This window comes from Macrobrachium nipponense, chromosome 21 (genome assembly GCF_015104395.2).
Source record: "Macrobrachium nipponense isolate FS-2020 chromosome 21, ASM1510439v2, whole genome shotgun sequence".
NCBI lineage: Eukaryota > Metazoa > Arthropoda > Malacostraca > Decapoda > Palaemonidae > Macrobrachium > Macrobrachium nipponense.
The window spans coordinates 33025097-33037142 of record NC_087212.1 but is presented as its reverse complement, the minus strand read 5'-3'; the positions used below and the strand labels follow the sequence as shown (position 1 = coordinate 33037142).

The following is a 12046-nucleotide window of genomic DNA, read 5'->3' as shown; positions in this document are numbered from 1 at the left end:
TTGAGAGGTGACTGTATATATATATTATTATCTTATATATATATATATATATATATATATATATTAACATATATAATATATATATATTATTAATATAATAACATATATTCTATTAGATTATATATACATATATATCTTATTATGTATAAATAAAGAAAATTATATCTAATATATTATTTATATATATACTATATATTATATATATTATCGTAATATATATATATAGACGGTTAGAGTTTTTAATTCCATTATATAAGCGGTGCCTCGTATATAAGCGGAATATATAATATATATACATCTATATAATATATATATATATACACATATATATATAGATATATTAATATATATAATATTTATATAAATATATAATGTATATATCTGATATATATATATATATTATAGCTATATATTATGTATTATATATATATAATATATATTATTATAATATATAGATATATTATAATATATATATATATATATATATTATTGTTTGCGCTGGTGTCCGTATTCTGGGTAACGAACACACTCCTATAAAAACTGCCCCGTTCTACATGTATGTATATTTACATCTTGGTGAAAGATATTTTCTTGCAGTAACCCTCCATATAATATGGCAGCGAATAATTTAGGGGTAAATGTGAAAAAAAGAAAAAAATCAGAAATATCAAAAAAAAGACTTTTTTAATATATCTGAATTTTTTTTTTTTCACATTTAGCCTGACGTGTTTTATAGTGTTTTTGATTGATTTATCGATATGACCAACTGACGTTACAGCACCAACGGTCTCCGTAGGCGGGTTTGCATCAAACTGGTATCACGAGAGAGAGAGAGAGAGAGGAGAGATGAGAGAGAGAGAGAGAGAGAGAGAGAGAGGAGATTCTCTCTAGATTCACAATATTCTACGAGATGGGAAAAAATTAAAATACTAAAAGGGCCGCCTCGTAAATTACTTGTAGGGGGTAGGGGGGGAAGCGGGGGGTGGGGGGGAGGAGTCGGAGGACAGAAGGCGTTTTAACAGGGGCCTATCTCGCGGTCTAGAGCCATCGACTTATCACAGAGCGAGTCCGCTAATCAGCGTGACACGAGGAACGAACTTACCAAGCACCTCTTTGTTTTAGTTCGCTACGAGGTCTACATAATGGCCTTTTATTGGTCTCGAAATAGCGACGCAAAGCCATAAAAAAAAGACCAGAGAGAGTCATCAGGCACACGTGAGGCCAAATGAGCAGATGTCACCTTTGCTCCCTCACCACCCGCCCCCTCTTCCCCCAAAAACTGAACCGTTCGCCGACGCCAGGACGCATGCGCGTGTTGCGGTGACAGCCAGAAAGCTAGCGTTCTCTCTCTCTCTCTCTCTCTCTTTTTCTTATTTCTGACTTTTCTTAATTTGCATAGCCCGACAGGTCATCTTTCATTTTATTCATTATATTCACTGGACGTTTTTATCTTTATTCAGATTTGCTGGTGTTCATCAGTGTAAGACTTTCCTCGTCGTGACTTGCGTTATTTTTCCCTAAGTGTTTTTATTGTTAGTTCCTACTTTATTCTTGGGGTATATTTTCTTTTATCTTTTTTTTATTACTGTACTGTACTTTATTAATCTACAAATTGAGTTTCCTTCAGTGTGAAATTAATTTTTACTTGATACTGATTATCCAAACATTCGCATGTTTGTGCACTTGGAATTCAAGAGAGAGAGAGAGAGAGAGAGAGAGAGAGAGAGAGAGAGAGAGAGAGAGAGCTGTAGTGAACTTTATTAATCTACAAACAAATTGAGTCGCCTTCAGTGTGAAATGAATTTTTGCTTCTTGATATATACTGATTATTCATACTTTCTCAAATTTTGTGCTCTTGGAATTCAAGAAAGAGAGAGAGAGAGAGAGAGAGAGAGAGAGAGAGAGAGAGAGAGAGAGAGAGAGAGAGAGAGAGAGAGCTGTAGTGAACTTTATTAACCTACAAAGAAAATGAGTTCCCTTCAGTGAAATTAATTTTTGTTTGACACTGATTATTCAGCCATTCGCACTTTTTTTGCACTTGGAATTCGAGAGAGAGAGAGAGAGAGAGAGAGAGAGAGAGAGAGAGAGAGAGAGAGAACTAAACACCAAGGAACACTGCCGCATAATTAGAGAATCCAACAACGGAATCTTTTTCTACCCGTTAACAAGCGACTTCGGGAAGGCCAGCCATGTCATACTGAAGATGAGCCAACAGGTTCCTGATAAGCAAAATCCCCAAAATAGGAAACACCAAGCAATTTCTCGCAGACGCCCTCTGCGCTAAGAATATCCCCGACGACTGCCCAATTAGTCAAGGGACACCCCTTCTAACTTCGTTATCAGGACCCTGGCAAAGAACAGTAGTCCTCGAGAGAATGCTGGCACCCTCTATATTATCGGCGTAATTGGAGAGGGTCGCCATTAAAGACCGAACGGTTTCTAGACGAAGCAATTAGGACAGGCAGACGGTAAGCAGTATCCGATACGCCCTTCTCTTCTCTGGTGTTTTGTTAGATTGTTTTTTAACTAGAAAATAAGAAATAAAAATTTTCAAGAAATAGCAGTACCAAATTCACTCTCTTCTCTCGTGTTTCGTAAGATTATCTCTTTGGCTAAAGAATATAGAGATGAAAATTTCCAAGAAATAGTAGTACCAAATATGTTGTTCTCTTCTCTGGTGTTTTGTTAGATTGTTTTTTTTTGACTAGAAAATAAGAAATTAGAATTTCCAAAAAAAAACAAAAAAAAAAAACAGTACCAAATTAACTCTTTTCTCTCGTGTTTTGCAAGATTATCCCTTTGGCTAAAGAATAAAGAAATACAAATTTCCAAGAAATAGCAGTACCGAAATACGATCTTCTCTTCTCTGGCGTTTTTAAGTTTGTTTAGTCAAATAAACAAACATTTACAAGAGAAGGCAGTACCAAATTTGATTTCTTCCATTGTGTTATGTAAGATTATCCCTTTGGCTAAAGAATAAAGAAATAAAAATTTCCAATAAATAGCAAATTTTCTAGAAAAAGCAGTATCAAATTAACTCTTTAACCTCGTGTTTCGTAAGATTATCCCTTTGGCTAAAGAATAAAGAAATATAAATTTCAAAGAAATAGCAGTACCAAATACGCTCTTCTCTTCTCTGTTGTTTTGTTAGATTGTTTATTTTGACTAGAAAATAAGAAATAAAAATTTCCCCCCAAAAAACACTACCAAATTAACTTTTCTCTCGTGTTTTGCAAGATTATCCCTTTGGCTAAAGAATAAAGAAGTAAAAATTTCCAATAAATAGCAGTGCCAAATACGTTGTTCTTCTCTGGTGTTTTGTTAGATTGTTTTTTTTTTTTGTTTTTTGACTAGAAAATAAGAAACAAAAATTTTCAAGAAAAAGCAGTATCAAATCAACTCTTTAATCTCGTGTTTTGTAAGATTATCCCTTTGGCTAAAGAATAAGAAATAAAAATTTCAAAGAGATAGCAGTAACAAATACGCTCTTTTCTTCTCTAGTGTTTTTAAGTTTGTTTAGTCAAATAAACAAACATTTACAAGAGAAAGCAGTACCGAATTTGATTTCTTCCCTTGTGTTTTGTAAGATTATCTCTTTGGCCAAAGAATGGGAAATAAAAATTTCCAAGAAATAGAGCAAATAAGCTCTGTGTTTTTTTGTGTTTTATACGACTGTTTATATGGCTTAAAAATAAGTATCAACGTTAACAAGAATATTTCCCACTGCTCCACGCATACAAAATATTGGCATAAAATTTATCGATTCAAGAGTTGAAAACAAGAAATTATTTCCTGCAATATTGAACAGTTCTCGGTTGGCATATTGCATTCGCTAAGTCCAATGGCTTAAAAGCTTTTATTTACTAATCGAGATCAAAACCTCCTATAAAAATCCAGGGAGTGATCACCTCAAAATATAAACTCAACCCATTTACTGTTTTACTGTGAGGACTGAGTCAGACAAGGAGGGAGATTGAACTAACTTTATTCCTGTTTGTTGTTTGAGATTAAGGTGGCCTTATGCCAGCACGGGATCTTGCTCTTAGAGCATCCCGTAGGTCATATTGGTTGGGAATGTGACATGTTTAGTATAAGGAACTTTATTGGTGATACATGAACATGACGTGATGATTTTTATTCCGCAGGGAGGCTGTACATAAGGCGGCGTGCGGACGGAAACGTAATGTCCGTCACGCACGCACGAACAAACATAAACAAAAGGGCCGAGCCCCCCCACCCCCCGCAGTAAATGTGTTTCTTCACAGCCGAAAATACACATACAGTTTGACATAGAGGAACCGGATTCACGCGATATTTACATTGATGAAAAGGGCGTGAATCGCTCTACAATTTAGTATCAGGAAGAGAAGGAACATACATACGGGAAAAAAGATATTTTACAAAGGGAGGGCGAAAATTCGGCCCGAATGTCGTCCTTACATTACAAATGGAAACTTTACGAAAAATCACATATCCATGACTTATCACAATGCCTACAAACAGACAAAAACAATTAAGATAAAACAGCGGATGTCAAAATGAAATAAACGATTATTCACATATCTTTTGTGACAGAGGAAGAAAAGTGACTTCCAATTTTCATTCACTCTCAGAAAATGTTTATTGTAATAAAATTGCCTGTCTGAATGATGAATATCACACAAAAATTCGCTTAACAATAGAAAAAACTAAATTCTTTTGTAGGGTAATAAATATAGAAGAGAAATAACAAAAACCGTAAAAGAAAATGTAAAACAAATGTAAGCCAAACAACGGAGGGTCACTGCAAGACAATACCGTCAAGAATGAATGCTAATAAATCGGAATAAAAATAAAAATAACAACGTCCCAATGAAGGTTACGGCTGAAAGCTGGCAATTTCAAATTAGGCACACGACAGGTACTGAGTGGGTGGTGGGGGTAAGGGGGAGAGGGGGGGGGGTGGGGGGGGGGGGGGGGGGGGTGGGGGAGGGCTCCAGTGGGCGCATGCTGGAAGACCATAATACGGAGCGTTTTATGGTAATGGGATCTCCCTGTTAAGAGTATCATTTGGAAATAACAGGGGCGTATGTCCATGACTTTTTTTTTTTTTTTTTTTTTGGTGGCAATGCTATCTATCCCTTCCTTCCCCTATCACGGGCATTTGGACAAAACATTAACGAAAAATGTCACGAGTATTCTCGCTTTTTTCCCTCGTATGGCGATAATGCTGCGCACATGTTTATGCATGCATATATATATATATATATATATATATATATATATATATATATATATATATATATATATATATATGGTAACAACGTAGGTTTGTGTTTAGCTTTAGCTTTTGTTCTAAAACTTGGCCCTAAACTGGATAGCGTTTGTGTTTAAAGTTATTACAATCAGGATTAATCAAAATTTTAATGACGTCAAGAACCCTTAAATAGATCTTACATGACGTCCTTAGAATACTACTTTACTTAGGCTTTGGGGATCCTTGCTTTGATACTTAAATAGCTAATTTTACCACCTCGGTTTCATAAAGGAATACAACTTGCTAAAGCAATCTAACGCTGATCCATTTGTTTCACATCTCAGGTGTGAAGGCCAGTACTATAATTTTATCGAACATAAATAAGTCATATAATATTTATACTGTAAAGTGTAATAATGTTACTCCTAAATGAAACTTATGAATGAAATTATAAGGTTTTTTTGTACACCTATCACACAATTTTTAAAAATTCTAGTACTGACATAGAAGACTCAGCATATTATAATGTAAATAATATCCCATCTGTAATTTGAGAGGGGTGGGCCACTAAACATCATTTGTATGCATAAGTAGATTAATTATAATTAGCTTGCGTGATTTGGGGGAGGGAATTTGATAATTTGCATAATTCATATTAATAGGAAATCGAAAATTAACTTTGACCAAGCTGGTAAATACCGCAGAATATAATGGACGGCACGGGTATAGTTTTTGTACTAGTAAAAAGGATATCTAGTATATACTTCAAGCTGGGTGGCCTGCAGAAAAAGTACTAATTTCGTCACTATACTGTTTTTTTCCATCTGTCCATCCGCCTGTGTCTCGGGCTTTAAATAGTTACGCTGTGTAAGTTTTAGGTAAATAAAAGGATATCTTGGTGTACATTTGCAACTGAAAAGTGTTTTAATAATTTACTGTATGCGAATTACACCGTTAATATTTGAAATAGGATATTATTTAAAGCCCAGGACGCAGTGTTACCATGCGCAAACACCACAGGCGGATGGGCAGATGGAAAAAAACAGAGTATAGTTTGCCGTACAGCAAGTTACGCTCTTGGAAAACTTTGACTTAACTATGGAGACTTTAACCAGGATCGCATACTTTGTTTGAGTTTCGAGAAAAGTTGGTCCCCAAAGTGTTTACTAATCAGTTAAAATTACATAAACATTAAATCATTATTGCAGCTTCACAGTACGCGGTTTTTAAAAGTTTACTTTGCATTCCAAACCACTTGCACTGCCAAGCCCTAAGTTAACTCAAACCAGTCTCTCCTATAGAGCGAAAGGAGTTAAATGGATGTTTTATACTTTAATATGGTATAAGACAGACTTAGTAGCACACCTGGGTAGAAAATAAAACTTGTTATTACTCTTGGGGAAAAAAATTATGGGAACTGTGCCATACGTACAGCACGGGACAGCAATTTTAAATAATCTTAATGGCACAATACTTTGAAATAATTTTCGTGAAATGTCCGTATGTTCCTCGTTATTTTTCACTTGGAAAAGTGGTAATCTGGCCAGCACTAAACTGGATGGGTGTGGCCACTGACTGTAACAGTGGCAACAAAATCCTTTGCATAATTTTATTTTTTCAAACAGACGTTTTCTCTGGATGACAATTTGCACGATTCAAAAGTTGACAGCTGGAAAATGAAGATTCCAAGAGGATTTTTTTTCTCTGCCAAATAATCAGTGGCAGAACCTCACTTTTCTGAAGTCCAGAAACTTTGGTTGGGCATTTTCATTTAAATGCGATGATTGATGATTCTCTGTTGTCTTTTGTGTCGTTCTGAACTGAAGCTATTCGACTACTATCAGCCCATTGACTTCAACTAAGGCGTCTGCAATTCCACAAGCTTTTACTCAATATTATTCTACATGCCTAAAGACAATAAGTCCCACTCGTAACTCCTTCCTTCCAGTTCTTTCGATTTCAGTAGCAGAACTATGCTGAAGGAAGCCATTAAATGTTAATATTTACTATTCAGTACATAAGGCTCAAAATTCTTTTGGGTGAAACAACTGAAATTAAGATAAATTCAACAGAAAGCAACAATAAGTTAGATCGTTAAAAATCCTACGACTTACCAAAATGACCGAAGATGATTATTTCCTAGAAACACCTAAGTCAACAGTATGATAACAATCCCAAAAATGAACTAAGGAACCACTGTAACGAGGCTATAATACTGACAATTAAGGGCCACAGTAGTGTTAAAAATATATTTTTTATACAAGGGGATATGGAGCAGTATTCGAAAGTACCTCCTAGCCATTTGTACCCTTGTACAAAAAATATATTTTAAAGTAAATACCATGAATCATAAAATCGATTTGAATCAAGTTTCGGAAGTTTTATTCCACGAAGTTCGGGCGTTTTGTTATGAATGTTTACTTTTATATAAAAAAAAAACTTTCCTCGACCTGTGGTATCTTTCATTTGGTGTAACGTCACTCTCGTCTTGGTTCCCCCATCCTCTTTAATTTTCTCCAGGGATGGGATAAATAAATACACGGGGATATCCGCCCCCGTCAGACTCCGCATGAAAAAAAAAAAATCACTAAAATCGCTCATAATATTCCAGACGCCTTATCTGATAAAATCAGAATTCATGTCCCCCTAAAATACCTCGCAACTCCATAAAATTAAGATCGAAGAAACTGAATAACAAAGCACGGAAAATATAAAGGGAAATAAAAAACAAACATATTCCCTTCCCCTGTGTAATTTCCTTATCTATTCAATGTTTCAAAGAGTTTCCAATGCACACTTGATACAAGGGGGTAGGGTTTGGGGGATACAAGCCCAGACGGTGGGTTGGAGCTCTCGAGAAAATTCCATTCCCATTCGGCATATCTGTAATTGCATGTAAACAAGGGAGTCTTCGTTGTAGGTGATGTGTTAGATCGTATCGCTATAATGTTACATCGGAAGGAGAGAGCGACCAGGATACTTACGTTTCAAGCCGTGGAAGTCATGACTCTCTCTCTCTCTCTCTCTCTCTCTCTCTCTCTCTCTCTCTCTCTCTCTCTCTCTCTCTCTCTAAGCAATAAATTTTATATTGCAAGTCCAAATTTAATATCATTAACTTTTGAATGCTTATTGTGAATAAATCTGCCGTCACAAACCTCTCTCTCTCTCTCTCTCTCTCTCTCTCTCTCTCTCTCTCTCTCTCTCTCTCTCTCTGTGTCATCACTAAGTAATAATTTATCATTGTCATTTGAATGACTTATTGAAGCGTGATTTGCTGTTAAACCACCGACCCCCACCCACGTCCTCTCTCTCTTCTCTCTCTCTCTCTCTCTCTCTCTCTCTCTCTCTCTCTCTCGTCACCAAGTAACAAATTTATATTGGAAATCTAAATTTATATAATTGTCTTTTGAATGATTTATTGTAACACAATTTGCTGTCAGACCACCCTCTCTCTCTCTCTCTCTCTCTCTCTCTCTCTCTCTCTCTCCTCTCTCTCTCTCTTTGTCATAACTAAATAAATATTATATTGGAAATCTAAATTTATATCATTGTCTTTTGAGCGATTCACTGTAGAACAATTTGCTTTCAAAACCTTTTCTCTCTCTCTCTCTCTCTCTCTCTGTAAGGTCTGTAAGGTCTGTAAGGTCTCTCTCTCTCTCTGTGCCATAACTGAATAATAAATATTATATTGGAAACCTAAATATATATCATTGTCTTTTGAGTGCTTTACTGTAGAACCATTTGCTGTCAAAACCTTCTCTATCTATCTATCTATCTATCTATCATTGGTATAACTAAGCAATAGATTTTATACTGGAAATCTAAATTTATATCATTGCCTTTTGATGGCTTTACTGTATAACGATTTGCTGTCAAACGCTTCTCTCTCTCTCTCTCTCTCTCTCTCTCTCTCTCTCTCTCTCTCTCTCTCTCTCTCTCTCAGAGTGGTCTCTGGCTTTCATCCCCTCCCTCTCTCTCTCACAGAAGTCGTGACAGTTGTATACAAAGATCTTGCCAAGTTACAGTGGTTGGAAGAAAATCGTTCGATGTTCATTTCCTTACAATTTATTTGATGATCAGTTCCCGGAGGAGTTTATGAACGGCGTTGCATAACGACGATAGCAGCTTATATGAGCAGATGTTTTCAGAGATGGTAAAAGGATTTCTGTGAGAGAGAGAGAGAGAGAGAGAGAGAGAGAGAGAGAGAGAGAGAGAGAGAGAGAGAGATACTGTAGAAGACGGAAAAGGATTACTGATCATACAATTAAAAACGAAAATAACAACAACAACAACAACAACAATAATAATAATAATAATATAGTAACTGAATTCAACACTTTTTAGATAGAACTGTTATAATGATAATAATGATAATAATAACAACAACAACAACAACAACAACAACAACAACAATAATAATAATAATAATAATAATAATAATAATAATAATAATAATAATAATAATAATTCTCTAAAGTCAGCACTTTTTAGAGGAAACCAATAAATGAATAAACCAGAACGTCGACAAAAATAAACCCAGCATTACCTAGGCAAAAAAGAAAGCACTAATAGCCCTACCCCGCATTCAAAAAAAAAAAAAAAAAAAAAGCACGCATTAACAAGCCCCATTAGCAACGATATACCGTCTTTGATTCCTCTAATTAAAAGCACGTTTCCATAAAGGATTTACGAAGCTCGCAAGTCGACCTAGCATTCCGATATAACATTACCCATCCATTATTGATTTACTTATGTTTGCTCGAACGCATCAAGCATACTCAAGCACCATTATTGTCATTAGAGATGCGCAGGCAATCAATAGAAAGATTACCACCAAAAGAACGCATACATTATGCATAATGAGGCATGAATAATGTATGGGGCATCGCTAATTACCAGAGTCTTAATGAAACGGGTCAGCTCTACTGGAGTTCTCGCCCGTTTTCGTATTGTTAACACGTGTAATCAGATAATAACTTGGGGGTTTTGTTAACCTGGGGCTACAGCAGGACAGTGTCTGTGGGTGCGTCATTCTTCTATGCTTCTTAATGTAAGTATTATTTCCTAATATACATAACAGAAATTGTATAATATATGTATATATATATATATATATATATATATATATAATATATATATATATATATATATATATATATAAGTATAGATGTATAATATACACCAATATATGTGAGGTACAAGTAAGTGGTCGATTATCTGAATAAAAATTGATTTCTGTTGACAAAAGTTAAATCGTAACGGAGCTACATCTCTAAGTACGTGTGCGTGCGAGGTTATAAATATATATATATATATATATATATATATATATATATATATATATATATATATATATAATATATATATACCAAGGGGACCTCGGAGAAAAAACTCGAGCGAAAAGTTAATTGCTTTGTTCGCGTACCTACAAACACCGTTTCTGATATTGGAATTCCCGTCACTTCGTGCATTGTCACTCGACAATTTTTTTTTTTTTTTTTACAAACAGGAGGGGGAAAGTGAGTTATTGTTTAGATCTCAGTAGTTATGCTACAAAACTTTAATTGTGCAACAGAATTTCTAATAAAAGATGAGACACTCAACATTTATACATTTTTATAAATTATACGAGAAAATGGGTGTGAGCTACACATTTTTCACTCCTATACTGATGCAGACACGAAAACTTTTATTAACATAAAATTTTTCGATAATTCTCATCACCAACAACAATAAAAGAAATAAAATATATATAATAAAATGAAAAGAAAATTCCACTGCAAAAAATGGTATGCATGCGGAAATCTCCAAAGCACACACACACACACAAACTGCCACTCCTCTGCACGGTAAGTTGATGACATCATAATTACGTCCAAAATATAAACTAAACGTAAACGACGTTAACGATACGTCCCCGGGACGTTTATTGCATCAACGTCATGGCTGCGGGAGCCTTAACAGATGATCAGATAGCGAGCGACATGTAACGGCTTCCCAAACGAGACAATTAAAACGGATGCTTTGACTGCTGTGTAAAACGAGACTCTGCTGAGGAGGAGTGAGATAATCTCACCTAAGTGAGATACTTCTGAGGAACGTCTCGAACTGCAGCCGGAGGAAAGCTCTCGGTGGCCTTATTGGGGGGGGGACCTTCATGGCGCATCTGGCAACACGCTCAATGAATATCGGTTCTCATTTGAATAGATTTTTATCTGATTGGCTTGTTATTGCACGAGTGCCTCAGACGAGTGAGTTTTGCGTCTGTATATTCATACATACATGCACACATATCTATATCTATCCCTTTCTCTCTATTTATATTATGTAATTTTGTATATATACTTATACATGTATATGTATGTACATATACATATATATATATATATATATATATATATATATATATATATATATATATATATATATATATATATATGTATATTACAATCTCTTGCTATTTAATTTGGTTAGATCCATCAAGAATAGATTATTAATATGTAGATCACATGTTGAAAGCAGTTTAACATAAACTTAACAAGATACCTTCCTTGGAAGTCAAAATGAACACAAAATAAATGAAAAAAGAGCCACATAACTAATTCTAGGGAACTTGCTGTGGTACACACATTTATTCAGACTTTCCAATGTTCGCAAGAAAAACTAAAAGAACGAGAATGGACAAAAACAGAAAATATCAATTCGAACTCGCGCCCCTGACCAACTCCAGATTACTAACGTACCATTCACAATTGCAACTTGCAGTATTGTAGTACTATACTAGTACATGTTATTAAACTAGGGGTCACC

At 35.0% G+C, this 12046-nt stretch overlaps 1 protein-coding gene across 1 annotated transcript in view; it reads right to left on the bottom strand.

The window, feature by feature from the left end:
• The window catches only part of LOC135197578 (uncharacterized), a 719352-nt gene that overhangs the window by 180606 nt on the left and 526700 nt on the right, over positions 1-12046 (bottom strand). The gene's annotated exons all lie outside the window — the stretch shown is intronic.